Below are 19,582 nucleotides of genomic sequence, written 5' to 3' on the forward strand. Positions count from 1 at the left end.
ACAACCAACAGAAATGGCAAAAGACAAGCAAGAGTATGACTAGAAGAGTTAAAGAAAGATATTCATAAGGCCTGTAATAACATTCATCTGTTTAATGCACAATATTCAATAAATTTGCACTGAGGAAGCACTTTTTCTGCTTTGTCTGCATGTATAACCTGAGTCTTCCTAAATAATGGCAATTAGTAATTGCATTAAGATAAATTAATCAAAATTATATGTAAAATATCATGGGAATGAAGAATACATAAGAGTAATGAACGAAAATAGGAGAAATGTGTTCTGAGGCTAGCAGAGTAACAAGCAAGTACTTTATAGAGGTATTTAAGATTGGAACTAGAAAAAAATCAAGTTTGTCAGAAATCGAAAGTCATGCTATTTACCACACCTGGTTAGGTATAGGGTTAAATAAGTTAGGGTTAGGATCTGGATGATTGCGTGTTGGTGCTCCTGCTGGAAAATGTCTCTGACAAGCATGGACAGCCAAGCGTCCATCATCCAGTCCTAACACTGTCATCCAGCATCGGTGCCCTTCCTCATCCTTGTTTCTTCTGACTGAATAAACAACCACACCTGCAAGATATTAAAAAATGTAATTAAAAACTTAAAATGGAAAACTGTCAAATTAATAAAATTTTGTGCAAATTTTATTACTGGACAATTTCTAAAGGCAGAGAACAATCATGATTTACACAGGTTACATTTCTGAAAACTGTACACTAATGATTTGTGACATATGGACTAAAAAACATGGAAAAAACAAAGGATTCACTCTTCAGACCTCTGAGAGAGTTACAAAAAAGTTAAAAAAATTTAATGTAATAAAAGTTTTTCTTTCCTAACATTATCAATGATGATGCTCTGTGAAGTGCCTGAACCTAAGTGAGGTTCAGACAGTTAAAAGAAAGTACATTAGATAAAAAAAAATGGTTACATTACTACATGTAATGTACATTATTTGTTACTTACCTTCAAGTTCAGGATGCTTAACATGTTGCAGTGAATGGAGAGGATGGCTGTGGGCCAAGTCCTCATTCTTTTCACTGTCACACTAAGGATTATTCATTGCATAAGCCCTTATCTTTGCCTCAGTGTCTTAAAATGACTGAATCATTGATTCTCTAACACCAAATATTTATGGCATTTCCATAATGTGTGCACCACCCTTCAGAATTTCAATTATCTCTATTTTTTTTTGTAGTAGGCAAAATTTCAGGCTTAATCTTCTTCCTAGTTTCACCAGCATCACCTGCACTTCTTTTGGAAGCCATGATAAATATCCAGATGGAGTGATGAAAAGAAGGAAAAGCTGAGCGATGTGTACCAAGCTAAAATCACATGATACACATTCTGATACAGTGACTCGCATGGGAAGCTGGTTTGTTTACATCCCATCACTCTCCCTCATACCTTCCCCCACAGTGCAAAGACAATGGAGTTGCCTAATGCATACTGGAGGGTCTCAGGCCTGCCTGACACTGCACTTCTTAATGGAAATGGACTTTCCAATAGAAATGAATTCTGATCTCATGATCCTTAATGGAAATGGGCATGCTTTTGCTGGAGGCATATGATATATAAACGTGCAACTTAAGGTTTTCTATGGAAACTATCCTTTAAAACTTATCTTTAATCATATACTATAAATGAAATGGGATTCAGGAAAATAAGTTAGCCAGACTTGAGTTCTCTAAGTAGGAAGGGTAGTACCTGCACCCTGAAGGAAGAGAGGAGATTTTGTAGTGGGAAGGTCATCTGAAATGTGATGCCAGCAAACTTCTGGTAAGACAGCAAGTGAATGAATGAATGAATGAATGAAAAATTGTTTCCTTTGGAGACAGCCAATAAGGTTAAAAAAAAAAAAAGCATTCATTTAGCAATAGTTCCATATGAAGGGAACAAACTGGTGGGCAGTGTCAGTCTATCACTGGAACAAATACATTAAAAATATTGCAAATTGGAAAGATACACAAGCTTCATATGGGCAATTAGATCTTCTGCTGTGATCCTTTAGTCTTTATAAGTATGTACTGTACTATGTATTTTACTTTCAAATTCAAATGACTAACTCTTAAACTCTCCAAACGTAGATCTACGTTTTCACCTGTAGTGCTCCGACCTTGATTTTCCCCATAAGAAAGAATGCAAAAAAAAAAAAAAAAAAGTAGATCTATGTTCGTTCACGTAGGGCTCCGAACGTAGATCTATGTTTGGACAGTTTAACCCTTTCAGGGTTTCGGACGTACTAGTATGGCTTAGGCACCAGGGTTTTTGACGTACTAGTATGCCTAAATTCTAGCGCCCTCAAATCTAGTGAGAAAGCTGGTAGGCCTACATATGAAAGAATGGGTCTATGTGGTCAGTGTGCGCAGTATAAAAAAATCCTGCAGCACACAGTGCGTAATGAGGAAAAAAAAAACTTTGACCATGTTTTTGGATTAAAACAACGACTTTGCACTGTATTTTCGTATGGTATTTATTGTTGTATTCTAGTTTTCCTGGTCTCATTTTATAGAAGACATATTACAGAAATTGAGATGATTTTGACTGGTTTTACAAAGAAAACAACTTTGGAATTTGCGCTCAAATTAGCAGAAATGTTCGATTTTTACCAAAGTTCAAAAGTAAACAAATCATGCTATGCGTCCAATACACGTCAACTGGTGAGTTTAATATTCTTTCACAAGTGCGCTGATAATATTTATACCATTTCTACACCAATGCAGTAGTCTGCCTAACAGTAAATCTTCTATTTTTTTTTGTGAGAATAAAAATTCAAAGTGGAAAGCAAAAGAATGTAAGAGGGGCCTGGGGACATGACTAATGAAGAGAGGAAATGTTATTTTAGTGCCAGGAATGTCTTTCTTGTTTATTCTGGATCCTATTCGGAAATTGGCATCTTTTGAAATTTGTGTGAAATTGGCAAAATTGCTTAATTCTGACCACTGTATTGGATAGTTGAAATCAGTAAATGGGTGGTTTCTTGTACTCATTCGATAGAAAAAATGGAGTTCTAGCAAAATAGTTATGATTTTTGTCGACAAGTACACTGGAATTGGCCGAAAATAGGGCTCAAAGTGGGCAAAATCGCCGATGCGTAAACATCGTCGAGACTGCTAACTTCGCGAGAGCATAATTCCCTAAGTTTTCCATCAAATCTCATATTTTTGGTGTCATTATGCTCGGGAAAAGATTTTCTATATTTTCATAAGAAAAATAATTTTTTTTTTTTAAATTTGGCCGACCCTGAGAACAAGGCTCTGAGAGGGCCTGTCGACCCTGAAAGGGTTAAAGGTTAAAACCTAATTATTATTATTCTTTCAACAAACCGGCCATATCCCACCGAGGCAGAGTAGCCCAAAAAGAAAAACTAAAATTTCTCTTTTTAAATTTAGTAATTTATACAGGAGAAGGGGTTACTAGCCCCTCGATCCCGGCATTTTAGTCACCTCTTACGACACACATGGCTTACAGAGGAAGAATTCTGTTCCACTTTCCCATGGAGATAAGAGGAAATAAACAAGAACAAGGGGTGTGTATATATATGCTTGTGCCGTGGGCCCTCCCTTTTCATCGATCTCTGTTATCGCCAATTTCCATTTTCGCCAACTTTTTTCATCAAAATATTGGTTCCATTTTCATCAATTTCCTCCATTTTCGTCAATGGTACAGAACCTGTCCAGTGCCCAGCGCACAGACAAAGCAGCCTCCTACACGCATTCTCAGGGAGTGTTGCGTTGTTTCTCGGTAAGTGAACATATCCTGCGAGGTCATATGGAACATTTTGTAATAATCCATTGTTTTTGGTACTTGTTTATTGTGTGAATGCTAAATAAGCCACCATAGCCCCAAAGAAAGCTCCTAGTGCCAGTCCTTTGGTAAAGAAAGTGAAGAACACCATAGAAATGAAAAAAAGAAATCGTTCAAAAATATGAAAGTGGCATACGCATTGCTGAACTTGGCAGGATGTATGGGAAAGCGCCATCAACCATCAGCTCTATTGTGGCAAAGAGAAAAGAAATCATGGAAGCTAATGTTGCGAAAGGGGTGAATTATTTTTTTTTTTTTATTATCACACTGGCCGATTCCCACCAAGGCAGGGTGGCCCGAAAAAGAAAAACTTTCACCATCATTCACTCCATCACTGTCTTGCCAGAAGGGTGCTTTACACTACAGTTTTTAAACTGCAACATTAACACCCCTCCTTCAGAGTGCAGGCACTGTACTTCCCATCTCCAGGACTCAAGTCCGGCCTGCCGGTTTCCCTGAACCCCTTCATAAATGTTACTTTGCTCACACTCCAACAGCATGTCAAGTATTAAAAACCATTTGTCTCCATTCACTCCTATCAAACACACTCACGCATGCCTGCTGGAAGTCCAAGCCCCTCGCACACAAAACCTCCTTTACCCCCTCCCTCCAACCTTTCCTAGGCCGACCCCTACCCCGCCTTCCTTCCACTACAGACTGATACACTCTTGAAGTTATTCTGTTTCGCTCCATTCTCTCCACATGTCCGAACCACCTCAACAACCCTTCCTCAGCCCTCTGGACAACAGTTTTGGTAATCCTGCACCTCCTCCTAACTTCCAAACTACGAATTCTCTGCATTATATTCACACCACACATTGCTCTCAGACATGACATCTCCACTGCCTCCAGCCTTCTCCTCGCTGCAACATTCATCACCCATGCTTCACACCCATATAAGAGCGTTAGTAAAACTATACTCTCATACATTCCCCTCTTTGCCTCCAAGGACAAAGTTCTTTGTCTCCACAGACTCCTAAGTGCACCACTTACCCTTTTCCCCTCATCAATTCTATGATTCACCTCATCTTTCATAGACCCATCCGCTGACACGTCCACTCCCAAATATCTGAATACATTCACCTCCTCCATACTCTCTCCCTCCAATCTGATATCCAATCTTTCATCACCTAATCTTTTTTTGTTATCCTCATAACCTTACTCTTTCCTGTATTCACTTTCAATTTTCTTCTTTTGCACACCCTACCAAATTCATCCACCAATCTCTGCAACTTCTCTTCAGAATCTCCCAAGAGCACAGTGTCATCAGCAAAGAGCAACTGTGACAACTCCCATTTTATGTGTGATTCTTTATCTTTTAACTCCACGCCTCTTGCCAAGACCCTCGCATTTACTTCTCTTACAACCCCATCTATAAATATATTAAACAATCACGGTGACATCACACATCCTTGTCTAAGGCCTACTTTTACTGGGAAATAATTTCCCTCTTTCCTACATACTCTAACTTGAGCCTCACTATCCTCGTAAAAACTCTTCACTGCTTTCAGTAACCTACCTCCTACACCATACACCTGCAACATCTGCCACACTGCCCCCCTATGCACCCTGTCATACGCCTTTTCCAAATCCATAAATGCCACAAAGACCTCTTTAGCCTTATCTAAATACTGTTCACTTATATGTTTCACTGTAAACACCTGGTCCACACACCCCCTACCTTTCCTAAAGCCTCCTTGTTCATCTGCTATCCTATTCTCCGTCTTACTCTTAATTCTTTCAATAATAACTCTACCATACACTTTGCCAGGTATACTCAACAGACTTATCCCCCTATAATTTTTGCACTCTCTTTTATCCCCTTTGCCTTTATACAAAGGAACTATGCATGCTCTCTGCCAATCCCTAGGTACCTTACCCTCTTCCATACATTTATTAAATAATTGCACCAACCACTCCAAAACTATATCCCCACCTGCTTTTAACATTTCTATCTTTATCCCATCAATCCCGGCTGCCTTACCCCCTTTCATTTTACCTACTGCCTCACGAACTTCCCCCACACTCACAACTGGCTCTTCCTCACTCCTACAAGATGTTGTTCCTCCTTGCCTTATACACAAAATCACAGCTTCCCTATCTTCATCAACATTTAACAATTCCTCAAAATATTCCCTCCATCTTCCCAATACCTCTAACTCTCCATTTAATAACTCTCCTCTCCTATTTTTAACTGACAAATCCATTTGTTCTCTAGGCTTTCTTAAATTGTTAATCTCACTCTAAAACTTTTTCTTATTTTCAACAAAATTTGTTGATAACATCTCACCCACTCTCTCATTTGCTCTCTTTTTACATTGCTTCACCACTCTCTTAACCTCTCTCTTTTTCTCCATATACTCTTCCCTCCTTGCATCACTTCTACTTTGTAAAAACTTCTCATATGCTAACTTTTTCTCCCTTACTACTCTCTTCACATCATCATTCCACCAATCGCTCCTCTTCCCTCCCGCACCCACTTTCCTGTAACCACAAACTTCTGCTGAACACTCTAACACTACATTTTTAAACCTACCCCATACCTCTTCGACCCCATTGCCTATGCTCTCATTAGCCCATCTATCCTCCAATAGCTGTTTATATCTTTCCCTAACTGCCTCCTCTTTTAGTTTATAAACCTTCACCTCTCTCTTCCCTGATGCTTCTATTCTTGTATCCCATCTACCTTTTACTCTCAGTGTAGCTACAACTAGAAAGTGATCTGATATATCTGTGGCCCCTCTATAAAGATGTACATCCTGAAGTCTACTCAACAGTCTTTTATCTACCAATACATAATCCAACAAAGTACTGTCATTTTGCCCTACATCATATCCTGTATACTTATTTATCCTTTTTTTCTTAAAATATGTATTACCTATAACTAAACCCATTTCTATACAAAGTTCAATCAAAAGGCTCCCATTATCATTTACATCTGGCACCCCAAACTTACCTACCACACCCTCTCTAAAAGTATCTCCTACTTTAGCATTCAGGTCCCCTACCACAATTACTCTCTCACTTGGTTCAAAGGCTCCTATACATTCACTTAACATCTCCCAAAATCTCTCTCTCTCCTCTGCATTCCTCTCTTCTTCAGGTGCATACACGCTTATTATGACCCACTTCTCGCATCCAACCTTTACTTTAATCCACATAATTCTTGAATTTACACATTCATATTCTCTTTTCTCCTTCCATAACTGATCATTCAACATTACTGCTACCCCTTCCTTTGCTCTAACTCTCTCAGATACTCCAAATTTAATCCCATTTATTTCCCCCCACCGAAACTCCCCTACCCCCTTCAGCTTTGTTTCGCTTAGGGTCAGGACATCCAACTTCTTTTCATTCATAACATCAGCAATCATCTGTTTCTTGTCATCCGCACTACATCCACGCACATTTAAGCATCCCAGTTTTATAAAGTTTTTCTTCTTCTCTTTTTTAGTAAATGTCTACAGGAGAAGGGGTTACTAGCCAATTGCTCCCGGCATTTTAGTCGCCTCATACGACACGCATGGCTTACGGAGGAAAGATTCTTTTCCACTTCCCCATGGACAATAGAAGAAATAAAGAGGAACAAGAGCTATTTAGAAAAAGGAGAAAAAACCTAGATGTATGTATATATATATGCATGTGCGTGTCTGTGAAGTGTGACCAAAGTGTAAGTAGGAGTAGCAAGATATCCCTGTTATCTAGCGTGTTTATGAGACAGAAAAAGAAACCAGCAATCCTACCATCATGCAAAACAGTTACTGTACAGGTTTCCATTTCACAGTCATCTGGCAGGACGGTAGTACTTCCCTGGGTGGTTGCTGTCTACCAACCTACTACCTGAATGAATGCGATAACAAAATAGTAGAGAGCCCAGACAACTGAAGATGTGGAGAAATTGTTGTTGGTGTGGATCAGAGAGAAAGAGTTAGCAGGAGATAGTGTTGTGCAGTCGATAATTTGTGAAAAGGCAAGGCAGTTGCATGACGATCTAATAAGGAAACTGCCTGGAACGAGTGCTGATGTTGGTGAATTTAAGGCCAGCAAAGGCTGGTTTGAAAAATTCAAGAAGCGAAGTGACATTCACAGTGTTGTAAGGAATGGTGAGAGTGCGAGTTCTGACAAACATTGTGCTGAAAAATTTGTGTGGGAATTCAAAGACTTTGTATGGCTGAAAAATTCAAACCCCAACAAGTGTTCAATTGTGATGAAACAGGCCTGTTTTGGAAGAAAATGCCAAAGAGGACCTACATCATGCAGGAGGAAAAGGCACTCCCAGGATACAAGCCTATGAAAGACAGGCATACTCTCCTGTTGTGTGGTAATGCTAGTGGGGATTTCAAAGTGAAGCCTTTACTGGTGTATCACTGAAAATCCCAGTGTGTTCAAGAAAAACAGTGTTGCCAAGAGTAAATTGTGTGTGATGTGGAAGGCTAACAGTAGGGCATGGGTCACAAGAGAAATTTTCTTGGAATGGTTCAATGAAGTGTTTGGCCCCAGTGTGAAGAAATACCTCCTGGATAATAAATTGCCACTCCAGTGCCTCCTGTTAATGGACAATGCTCCTGCTCATCCTCCAGACTTGGAAGACCAGTTGTCTAAGGAATTCAGTTTTGTAACAGTGAAGTTCATGCCTCCTAACACCACTCCTCTCATCCAGCCCATGGACCAGCAGATCATTGCAAACTTCAAAAAACTGTACACCAAAACAATGTTTCAAAGGTGCTTTGACATAACCTCAGAGTCTGAATTGACCCTAAGAGAGTTCTGTAGGAATCACTTCAATATTTTCCACTGCATAAGCCTTATAGATAAGGCTTGGCAGGGAGTCACTTCCAAGACGATGAACTCTGCTTGGAGAAAATTGCAACCAGATTGTGTCTTCAACAAAGATTTCGAAGGGTTTGAGGCTGACCTTGACAACCCTATGCCAGCTGTGCAATCTATTGTGGCATTGGGGAATTCCATGGGGTTGGATGTGAGTGGCCAGGATGTGGAGAGATGGCGGAGGACCACAATCAAGAGCTAACCACTGATGAGCTGCAAGAGCTTCATCTGCGGCAGCAACAGACCACAGCTCAAGAAACTGCTTCAGAGGAGGAGGAAGAGAGATGGAAGAAGGTGCCTTCTTCAGAGATTAAGGAGATTTGTGCAATATGGACTAGGGTGCATTCATTTGTGGAGGAACATCACCCTGAGAAAGCTGTTGCAATATGTGCAACAATGCCATGTCCCATTTTAGGCAAATCTTAAAGAGACGCCAGAAACAGACCTATCTGGACAGATATTTTGTGTGACAGGGGTCCAGTGACTCTCAAGCTGGTCCTAGTGGCATTAAAAAACAAAGAAGGGAAGTGACCCCAGATAAGGACCTGGTACTTAAAGTGCTTATGAAAGGGATTCCCCTTCCAAAGAATAACCTCTCTTCCCTCTCCTCTCCTCCCTGTCTTCCATCCACCAACAATAAAGGTAAGTGTCATGTTGAATGTTCGTTCTTTCGTGCATGTTAATACTTCTGGGTGTCTGGAATGGATTAATTGGATTTCCATTATTTCTTATGGGGAAAATGGTTTCAGTTTTCGCTGATTTCCATTTTCGCCGCTCTCTCTGTAACGGATTAAACACGAAAACAGAGGGTCCACTGTATATGTATGTGTAGTGTGACCTAAGTGTAAGCAGAAGTAGCAAGACCAGCTTAAGAGTCACTGGACCCCTGTCGCACAAAATATCTGTCCAGATAGGTCTGTTTCTGGCGTCTCTTTAAGATTTGCCTAAAATGGGACATGGCATTGTTGCACATATTGCAACAGCTTTCTCAGGGTGATGTTCCTCCACAAATGAATGCACCCTAGTCCATATTTTGCATGTTTATGAGAAAGAAAAAGACACCAGCAATCCTACCATCATGTAAAACAAATACAGGCTTCCATTTTACACTTACCTGGCAGGACAGTAATACTTCCCTGGGTGGTTACTGTCTACCAACCTACTACCTAGGTAAAACCTAATTATGTATCTCTTTAATATACGTACTATAGTAAATATTCCATCTTATGACAGACATAGCTAATGTAATGCAGTATATGCAATACACTATTTATGACCTTAAAACTCTTCTCATTATCTTTACACTACTGTATAGATGTACTTTATGTTTTCCCTTTCAATGGTGTATCATGTAGAACTACGTCACTACACCAGGGTTAATCACATAATTCTTTGTCATGAAAGCTCACTCACATGAGCTGTGAGCAGTAAATTTTGGCCTAGATATAATAAAATGGGTATGTGCAGTAAGTGTGCACAGTGTAAAAAAATCCTACTCTACACAGTGCATGACAGGAAAAGCAAAACTCTGACCACATGCATGGTTTAAAACAGCGATTTTGAGGGTTTTTTTTGGATGGTTTTTATAGTTTTATTGGTTGTTTATGTCACAAAATGGAAGACATATTAATGAAATAGATATAATTTTGGTTGGTTTCAGGACAGATGTAGCTTGAAGTTAAGCTCAAAGTAGCAAAAATATTAAAATTATTACAGAGTTTCCTGAGGATGGGTAAGGCCACCTACACCCCCCTTCCCCAGTCTGTTTTATGGATTTCTAATTGGTTCAATTACTGGGACACTATAAACCATGACCAATCATTCCTGGTTATACTGTATTTTATTATCTGAGAAAAATTATCTATTTTTGTGTGATTAAGAATTCAAAATGGAAGGCAAGTGTAATACAGGAAAGGCCTGGGGATGTGATTAATGAACAGAGGAAATGATGTTTTAGTGTTAGGAATGTCTACATTGTTTATTTTGGTCTCAGTTTTGAAATTGCTATTTTTTAATTCTCTGTAAAATTGGCTAAATTACGAACTTCTGTGCAGTTTATAGGGTAGTGAAAATAGGTAAATGGGCAGTTCCTTGTGTGCTCAATTGACAGAATGGAAGGCATAATAGAAAAAGAGCTAAGAATTTCAATGAATGGAGCAATGGAATTGGCTTAAAAAAAAAAGACCAAAAGTGGGCAAAATCGCCAATGTGTAAATTGTAGTGAAACCGCTAATTTTATGACTGCATAATTCCATACATTTTTCATCAAATTTCATACTTTTAATGTCATTACCTTCAGAAAGAGATTCTCTTCCATTTTTAAATGGATGATAAGACTATGTAATAGTAATCTGAGGGGTCTGGACAGTGAAAGGGTTAAATGTTCTTCTGAATATAATAAAATATTTACTTTCTACTCTTCATAATATTCTTTATCGGGAGATATACTTTTGACTACTTTGGTGCTGATTTATACTGTTTATTGTAGTCACCCAGCTGTGTTTGCAAGGATCATGTTATATCTCCTGAACCCACCTTTAAAACTCTTATAGATTGATTTCACTGATTTTTAGCTCCTAGGACCCAACTTTTTATCTACTCTTTTAACTGTGCATTGTTTACATTATAAATATTCCATGCTTTAAATAAAGAGGAAAAATTCACCTGGAGAAGAGGCTCCACATCCTGGTACATGACATCTTCTTGACACTGCTCTGACATCCCCAGTAATTGACATAACCTGCAGTTCCAATCTACTGTTGAAAAGATTTAATATTAAAAATGAAGTACTGTATCTTTTTTTTTAAGTTTAAGTTTAACATCTTTTGTGAAGATGCTATTAACTGCATATACATGAAACCTAAAATAATTAGATTTTTATAGCAGTAAATAGATGCCTGGATGCTGGCTGATTAATACAATAGTTTGGTCATGCCACATGAGTGGTTAGTTTATTATATACCCCCATGCTTATCCTGTGAGCAATAGTACAAAAGCAGGAACACAGAGGTCACAATAGGTCCTTGTCAGATCCCACTGGGCATAGTTACGTCTGAATAAATATTAGTCATTTCATATACAGTATTACAACTGCAATATATGTTCCTTGATAATGTAAGAATGGTGTCCTGTGGCTTGGTTGGCAGCACACCCGGCTAATATGCTGAGTGTCCGTGATTCGATTCCTGGCATGGGTGGAAATGTTGGGCATGTTTCCTTACACCAGTTGCCCCTGTTCGCCTAGCAGTAAGTAGGTACCTGGGTGTTGGTTGACTGTTATGGGTTGCATCATGGGGGAGGTAGCACACAGGAGGGCCTCGCTTCACTGCTGTGAAGCAAAAATCGCTGCAATCATACCCTTTTTTCACCTTCAAAGCCTGATAATACATTTACATTATTATATATTAAGTGAGTAATATAGCTAGGCCTAAAAAAATACATAAACAGTACACATATTACTCATCTTAATATATTTTTGTCCTTAGCTTATAGTGAGTGGTGTGAATGTATTTATTGTAGGAAGTCTGAATAAATGAAGAATGGGTATAATTGAAAACCACTTTATTAGCAAAACACTGTAAAGCGAGGCCTGCCTGTACCTTAAACAGGCCTGGACTTTGAAATGAGCTGAGGTAAGATAAGTTCTTAGTCTGTATAACTAATTTCTGCAAAATAAGAAAAAAATCACAAAAGCACTTGGAATTTCACTATTTTTTCACTGTGCTTATTAAGATATCACCCGTTTCCTGTTCGTTTCGTGTTGCATTCTGAAGAGGGCCTAAGGGCCATAATGGAAATAAGCTACCCTGTTTAACTTTCTTCAGTTATCCCACATTATTAGCCATCTGAGGTCACTAATCCGAATAATTTTTTTCTTGGAAACGTAATAATGTTATTTTAAACAATATAGAGCAACATATACATTATATGTTTAGCTCTTTCCTAGCTTGTTTTATAACAAGGTATATGAGTGGGCAAGAGATGGACCTGCCTAGCATGGGCCAATAGACCTACTGCAGTGATCCTTCATTCTTATGCTTTTACAGTTCCTAGACCTAGGAATATAGGTCCAGATGCTTTGTTGCTGCATTGCTGTCAAACATATAATTATTTATGTATTTATAACTTTGAAGAAAGAACTTATAACTATGAAAGCAAAAGCCTCAGCAGGAGATGCAACATTCTCCCGATGAAAAGCAGGGGCGCCACGAGTACACTGAGAGACAACACAATAAGTGTCTGGGGCCCAAGACTGTTCAATTGCCTCCCAGCATACATAAGGGGGATTACCAATAGACCCCTGGCTGTCTTCAAGAAGGCACTGGACAGGCACCTAAAGTCAGTACCTGACCAACATGGCTGTGGTTCGTACGTCAGCTTGCGTGCGGCCAGCAGTAACAGCCTGGTTGATCAGACCATGAGGCCTGGTCTCAGGCAGGGCCGCGGGGGCGTTGACCCCCGAAACCTTCTCCAGGTAAACTCCAGGTATGTACATACCAAGATTTTTCATGCAGTCATTTTGCATGACACTGATTTTAATGTTACTTATATCTTAGCTTGGGGATTTGTTATGATTGTGGTTTTTACTACTCACTTTGACTACTCTTACTTTGCTATACAAAAACTACACTTACTTTGCTATACAAAAACTACACTTACTTTGCTATACAAAAACTACACTTACTTTCGTATACAAAAACTACACTTACTTTCCTAAACAAAAACTACACTTACAGTGGACCCTCGACCAACGCTGGCATCGTCTAACATTAAATCCGATTAGCGATACATTTTAACGCAAAAATTTTGCCTCGACTAGCGCTAAAAAACTCAACCAACACGATTCGTTCCGTCTGGGATGCGTCCACTTGTGGCCAGTGTTTACAAGCCAGCCACCCACCGCGGTCCCATCCAAACATACAATCAGAACATTTCATATTATCACAGCATTTTTAGTGATTGCACCTGCAAAATAAGTCACCATGGGCCACAAGCAAGCTTCTAGTGCCAACCCTACAGCAAAAAGGGTGAGAATTACTATGGATATGAAGAAAGAGATCATTGCTAAGTATGAAAGTGGAGTGCGTGTCTCCGAGCTGGCCAGGTTGTACACAAAACCCCAGTCAACCATCACTACTATTGTGGCCAAGAAAATGGCAATCAAGGAAGCTGTTCTTGCCAAAGGTGCAACTATGTTTTCGAAACTGAGATTGCAAGTGATAGAAGATGTTGAGAGACTGTTATTGGTGTGGATAAACGAAAAACAGATAGCAGGAGATAGCATCTCTCAAGCGATCATATGTGAGAAGGCTAGGAAGTTGCATGAGGATTTAATTAGAAAAATACCTGCAACTAGTGGTGATGTGAGTGAATTTAAGGCCAGCAAAGGTGGGTTTGAGAGATTTAAGAATCGCAGTGGCATACATAGTGTGATAAGGCATGGTGAGGCTGCCAGTTTGGACCAAAAAGCAGCTGAAAAATATGTGCAGGAATTCAAGGAGTACATAGACAGTGAAGAATTGAAACCTGAACAAGTGTTTAATTGTGACACTGACAATGTTGTGAAACACTTTAGGAATGTCATAAAGGAACGGGAGGTACAGGCCTCTATGGAAAGACTATGTTGTGCGAGAGAGGTCCAGTGACTCTCAAGCTGGTCCTAGTGGCATTAAAAGAAGAAGGGAAGTAACCCCGGAAAAGGACTTGACACCTCAAGTCCTAATGGAAGGGGATTCCCCTTCTAAACACTAACACCATCCACAGTCTCCCCTCCTCCCATCCCATCAATCATCACCAGATCTTCAATAAAGGTAAGTGTCATGTAATTGTACATGTCTTCTTCAGTTTGTATTAAAATTAATATTTCATGTGGTAAAATTTTTTTTTTCAATACTTTTGGGTGTCTTGCATGGATTAATTTGATTTCCATTATTTCTTATGGGGAAAATTAACTCGATTAACGATGAGCTCTCAGGAACGGATTAATAGCGTTGGTCGAGGGTCCACTGTACTTTGCTATACAAAAACTACACTTACTTTGCTATACAAAAACTACACTTACTTTGCTATACAAAAACTACACTTACTTTGCTATACAAAAACTACACTTACTTTGCTACACAAAAACTACACTTGCTTTGCTATACAAAAACTACACTTACTTTGCTATACAAAAACTACACTTACTTTGCTATACAAAAACTACACTTACCTTGCTATACAAACACTACGCTTACTTTACTATACAAACACTACACTTACTTTGTTATACAAAAACTACTTACTTTCCTATACAAAAACTACACTTAATTTCCTATACAAAAACTACACTTACTTTGCTATACAAAAGCTACACTTACACTGCCCCACAGGATAGGGGTGCATAAAGATAGTATTACACTAAACACTCCTATACAAAAACAGACTAATTTTGTTAGTGTTATTTTTTACAGATTTATTTCAATTTTTACATGAGTTCTTGATGTTTTGTGTGAGGCACACACTAAATGCAGCTGTTTAGTTGTGGCTACCTTAAATACATCTTATTTAGCTGCTAATTATGAAATTTTTTGAAACACTTGACCTCAATGGAAATAAGTCACAATGTTTACTGGGTTATTCTAGGTTAAATGCATATAACTTACTTATGCATGCTTAAAAAAATCTGTGATCCCAAAGCCTAAATTAAATGTGTACCCAAACCTTCAATAAAAACTTATGTACTGCTTCTAGTTTGCTTAGTCAGAAAGCAGCTCGTTTACCATGACTTAAATTTATTCTGATTTCTAATGTAGTACGTATACTGTTACTGTTCAATTTGAAGTGCACTGGGTTAAGATAAGGTAAGATAAGATTTGTTTGGATTTTTAACCTGGAAGGTTAGCCACTCTAGATAACCCAAGAAAATCAGTGTGTTGAGGACTGTCTGTCCTGTGGCCTGATGGCTAAAGCTTTCTCTTTACATGGTGAGGGTCTGGGTTTGATTCCCAGTGAGGGTAGAAACATTGGGCATGTTTCGTGACACCAGTTGTCTATGTTCACCCATCGGTAAAATGGGTACTTGGGAGTTAGTCGACTGGTGTGGGTCACATCCTGGGACAAAACTGATCTAATTTGCCTGAAATGCTCTGCATAACAAGTGGCATTCTACATAGTAGCATGTCATTGATGTCAGCTAGGGCTGTATACCTTGTACATGTATTTGTAGTAAATAAACATATTATTTCCAATGGGATCCTTTAATCTTGGCCTCCAGGATGCTACCCACAACAGTCAACTAACACCCAGATGCCTACTTACTGTTAGGCAAACAGGGACAACAGGTGTGAGGAAACATGCCCAACATTTCTACACATGCCAAGGATTGAACCACAGTCACTCAGTGTATGAGGCGAGTGCGTTGCTTACCAAGCCATGGGGTCCACTTCTAGGTACATGAATGGGAATCAATAACCTCAGAGAAGTTAAAAAAAAAAAGGACACATCAAGAAAAATAATGAGATTTCTCCTTGAGGCTCAATGAATATTTTTTTTAAGTAGGTTGTTTAGTGGACACAGCAATATTTTAGACAGGAGAAAAGCTTTAAACTGAAAATTAAATTTAATAACTTAACCTAACATAACCCATCCAAACCTAACCTAGACTAACCATAAAATTGTTGGTAAGGTTAAGTTGGGTCACATTAGGTTTGATTATATAGAAAAAAAAGTTCTTTTCCAATATGTACTTTCAAATTTTATCTGAAAAAATAACTGTCAAAACGATAACCAAATAATAAATAAATCTAACTACCATAACTGTTTGTATGGTCATTAATTAAAAATATTTTTATATTATTTTATTTTCAAGTATACAGTATATATCTCTTGGATAATGCACTTAATACTGGAAAATTTACATAAATAATACTCCCAAGAGAAAAGTACATATTGATCTAGGTACTGTTACTTAAATTCATTTATGTTATACCTGAATTATAAGGTATTATTGAGCTGATTTAAAGTTAAGAATAAATTGTTAAGGCAGCCAACCTAAGTTAACTTATGATTATCATAATTATTATGTCACCGCATTTGGTCATCCCTTACACTCAAGGAATTAAGTTAAGTTTAATTATGTACAATTACACATAAATACAATTATCATGCATAGTAAATTACCTAGGATAACCCTCCCCCCCAAAAATAAAATCCAGGCAAAGTGACTTATTTATATTGGGGTCCTTGGCTTATTTCCACTGGGGTCTTTGGAAGGTGCCTTGATGCAGGTCAGGGGCTCTTGATACAAGAACCTGGCCTTATCCTCCCTCTTCTTGGATTGAACCTCATTGTCTCACATTCCTGTGGCATTTACCCTCTATTAAAAATATAGTTCAATTAAAGGGGTGAATACTGAGTAGTTCTTCACTCTTGTTAAGTCAATATATATCAAAACGTTGAAAGTCAGTTTCTTTCTGCAGACCTAATACACAGTTTTGAGTTTTTACATTTTTTATATTAATTTATGTAAAATTTAACCTGAGATAACCTAATAAGGTTAGTGTTTTATTTGTTTTGGCCTTTATTATTATGGAAGTTAAACCCAGAGGGGTCATGCAGCACTTGGATCAAGAGCTACTCACCGGCATCAAGGCACTTCCTTTGATAATAATTCTTCAACTTATTATTATTATTACTATAATCAAAGAAAGCGATAAACTTGTCAGTATTATATAAATGAATGATAGTTTAGGTTCATCCACCAGCATTAAACTCATCGACAAATTATATTTCCTAATTTAAATACGCAATACTAAATTTTATAATAAAATTATATTATGTTAATTAACGATGAAGCAAAAACAGGCTTTTATTATTTGTTAAACTACATCAATGAGAAGCTAATTCTATTCCTAACAAAGAGTAATATTAAGTAATAAATGGAATACTTGAAGTTATTTTAAATATTGTACATCATCAGTTTGAGTGACATATATTTTTCGCATATCATGTAGATCATCAGTTTATATCTCATGATAACTTGCAGCATTACCTTTATCACTCATCTTATACATTTCCTCTCACATGAGCCTCTATAGAGATATGTTCATGCAACCTCACGAAGGTATTTTGATCCTCTTCCAGCTTATACAACTCTCAAATGATTCAAATATCTTACGGCACCTTACCTCTTATAAATATAAGCTCACAAACACCAGCTTGCTCAAGATGGCGTCAGCACAGATGGCAGCACCAGGCAGTAACCCATTCCCCGGGCCAGGCCACCTATCCCCCGGCAGGGAATACTCTGACCAGACCCCCAGCAAGGAAGAACATCCCCCACAACGAGGCAAGAATCCCCACAGCCCGCCCTCCCAGGAGGAACCACCACCAAGGGCGGCAGCCCAGATAATCACCCCCGCACCCGCCCTTCGTACTATCATAATTTATCAACATGTCGGTTCTCTGAACCATTCATCTACAAATATCATAAGAACATAGAACGAAGGAACACTGCAGCAGGCCTACTGGCCCATGCGAGGCAGGTCCAAGTCTCCTACCGGCTTAAGGCAATGCACCCAACCTAGTCAGGTCAGGTCACATTGACTTAAGGGAGGAACACGGCAACCGTCCTGGTAGCACAAGCTAGTCAGGTCCAACACACCCACCCACATCCACTCATGTATTTATCCAACCTATTTTTAAAGCTACACAACGTTCTGGCCTCTATAACTGTACTTGGGAGTTTGTTCCACTCATCCACAACTCTATTACCAAACCAGTACTTTCCTATATCCTTCCTGAATCTGAATTTTTCCAACTTAAAACCATTGCTGCGAGTCCTGTCTAGGCTAGATATTTTCAGCACACTATTTACATCCCCTTTATTTATTCCTGTTTTCCATTTATACACCTCAATCATATCCCCCCTAATTCTACGTCTTTCTAGAGAGTGCAGATTCAGGGCCCTTAGTCTATCCTCATAGGGAAGGTTTCTGATACATGGGATCAACTTTGTCATCCTCCTTTGTATATTTTCCAGAGCATTTATATCCATTCTGTAATACGGTGACCAAAACTGTGCAGCATAATCTAAATGAGGCCTAACCAAGGATGTATAGAGTTGAAGAACAACCTGAGGACTCCTATTATTTATGCTTCTTGATATGAAGCCAAGGATTCTATTAGCTTTATTGCAAACACTTATGCACTGTTGTCTTGGTTTCAGATTACTGATAACCGGAACTCCTAAATCTTTTTCGCAATCCGTAATATTAAGATCTACATTATTTAGTTTATATGTGGCATGGTTATTGTCCTGTCCAACATTTAGAACTTTGCATTTGTCTATATTAAACTGCATCTGCCACTTCTCCGACCACTGCATGTCTATTCAAATCTTCCTGGAGTGCTCGAATGTCCTCGTCAGAATGAATTCGACGGCCTATTTTGGTGTCATCGGCAAACTTGCTGATGTCGCTCTTTATGCCCTCATCTATGTCGTTTATGTAGATTGTGAACAGCAGGGGGCCCAACACTGACCCCTGTGGAACACCGCTCGTGACGCTTTCCCACCCGGATTTCTCCCCATTTATGCAAACTCTCTGCTGCCTATTTGTCAACCATGCCTCTATCCGGTAAAAAATTTCTCCTTCTATTCCATGTGCCTTAATTTTCCTCAATAGTCTCTGATGCGGGACCCTGTCAAAAGCCTTACTGAAGTCCATATACACAATATCATATTCATTATCATGATCTACCTCCTCAAATACCTTAGTGAAAAAAGTTAATAAATTCGTAGGGCAGGAACGCCCCTTTGTAAAACCATGCTGAGATTCGTTGATTAATTTATGCTTTTCAAGGTGGCTACGAACTGCCTCGGCAATTATTGATTCCATAAATTTTCCCACTATGGAGGTTAGGCTTATTGGTCTATAGTTCGAAGCTAAGGACCTGTCACCTGCTT

The 19,582-nt window shown here is 38.7% G+C and overlaps 1 long non-coding RNA gene across 1 annotated transcript; it reads right to left on the reverse strand.

Moving 5' to 3' along the window:
* Positions 1–359: 359 nt before the first annotated feature.
* On the reverse strand, positions 360–18,011 carry LOC128695355 (uncharacterized). Its single transcript, XR_011393341.1, has 3 exons — positions 17,805–18,011; positions 11,302–11,393; positions 360–573 (listed from the first exon to the last, which is right to left on the reverse strand). It is a non-coding gene; the product is annotated as an uncharacterized lncRNA (long non-coding RNA).
* Between the last annotated feature and the right edge of the window lie 1,571 nt (positions 18,012–19,582).

This window comes from Cherax quadricarinatus, chromosome 50, assembly GCF_038502225.1.
Source record: "Cherax quadricarinatus isolate ZL_2023a chromosome 50, ASM3850222v1, whole genome shotgun sequence".
NCBI classification, from domain to species: Eukaryota; Metazoa; Arthropoda; class Malacostraca; order Decapoda; family Parastacidae; genus Cherax; species Cherax quadricarinatus.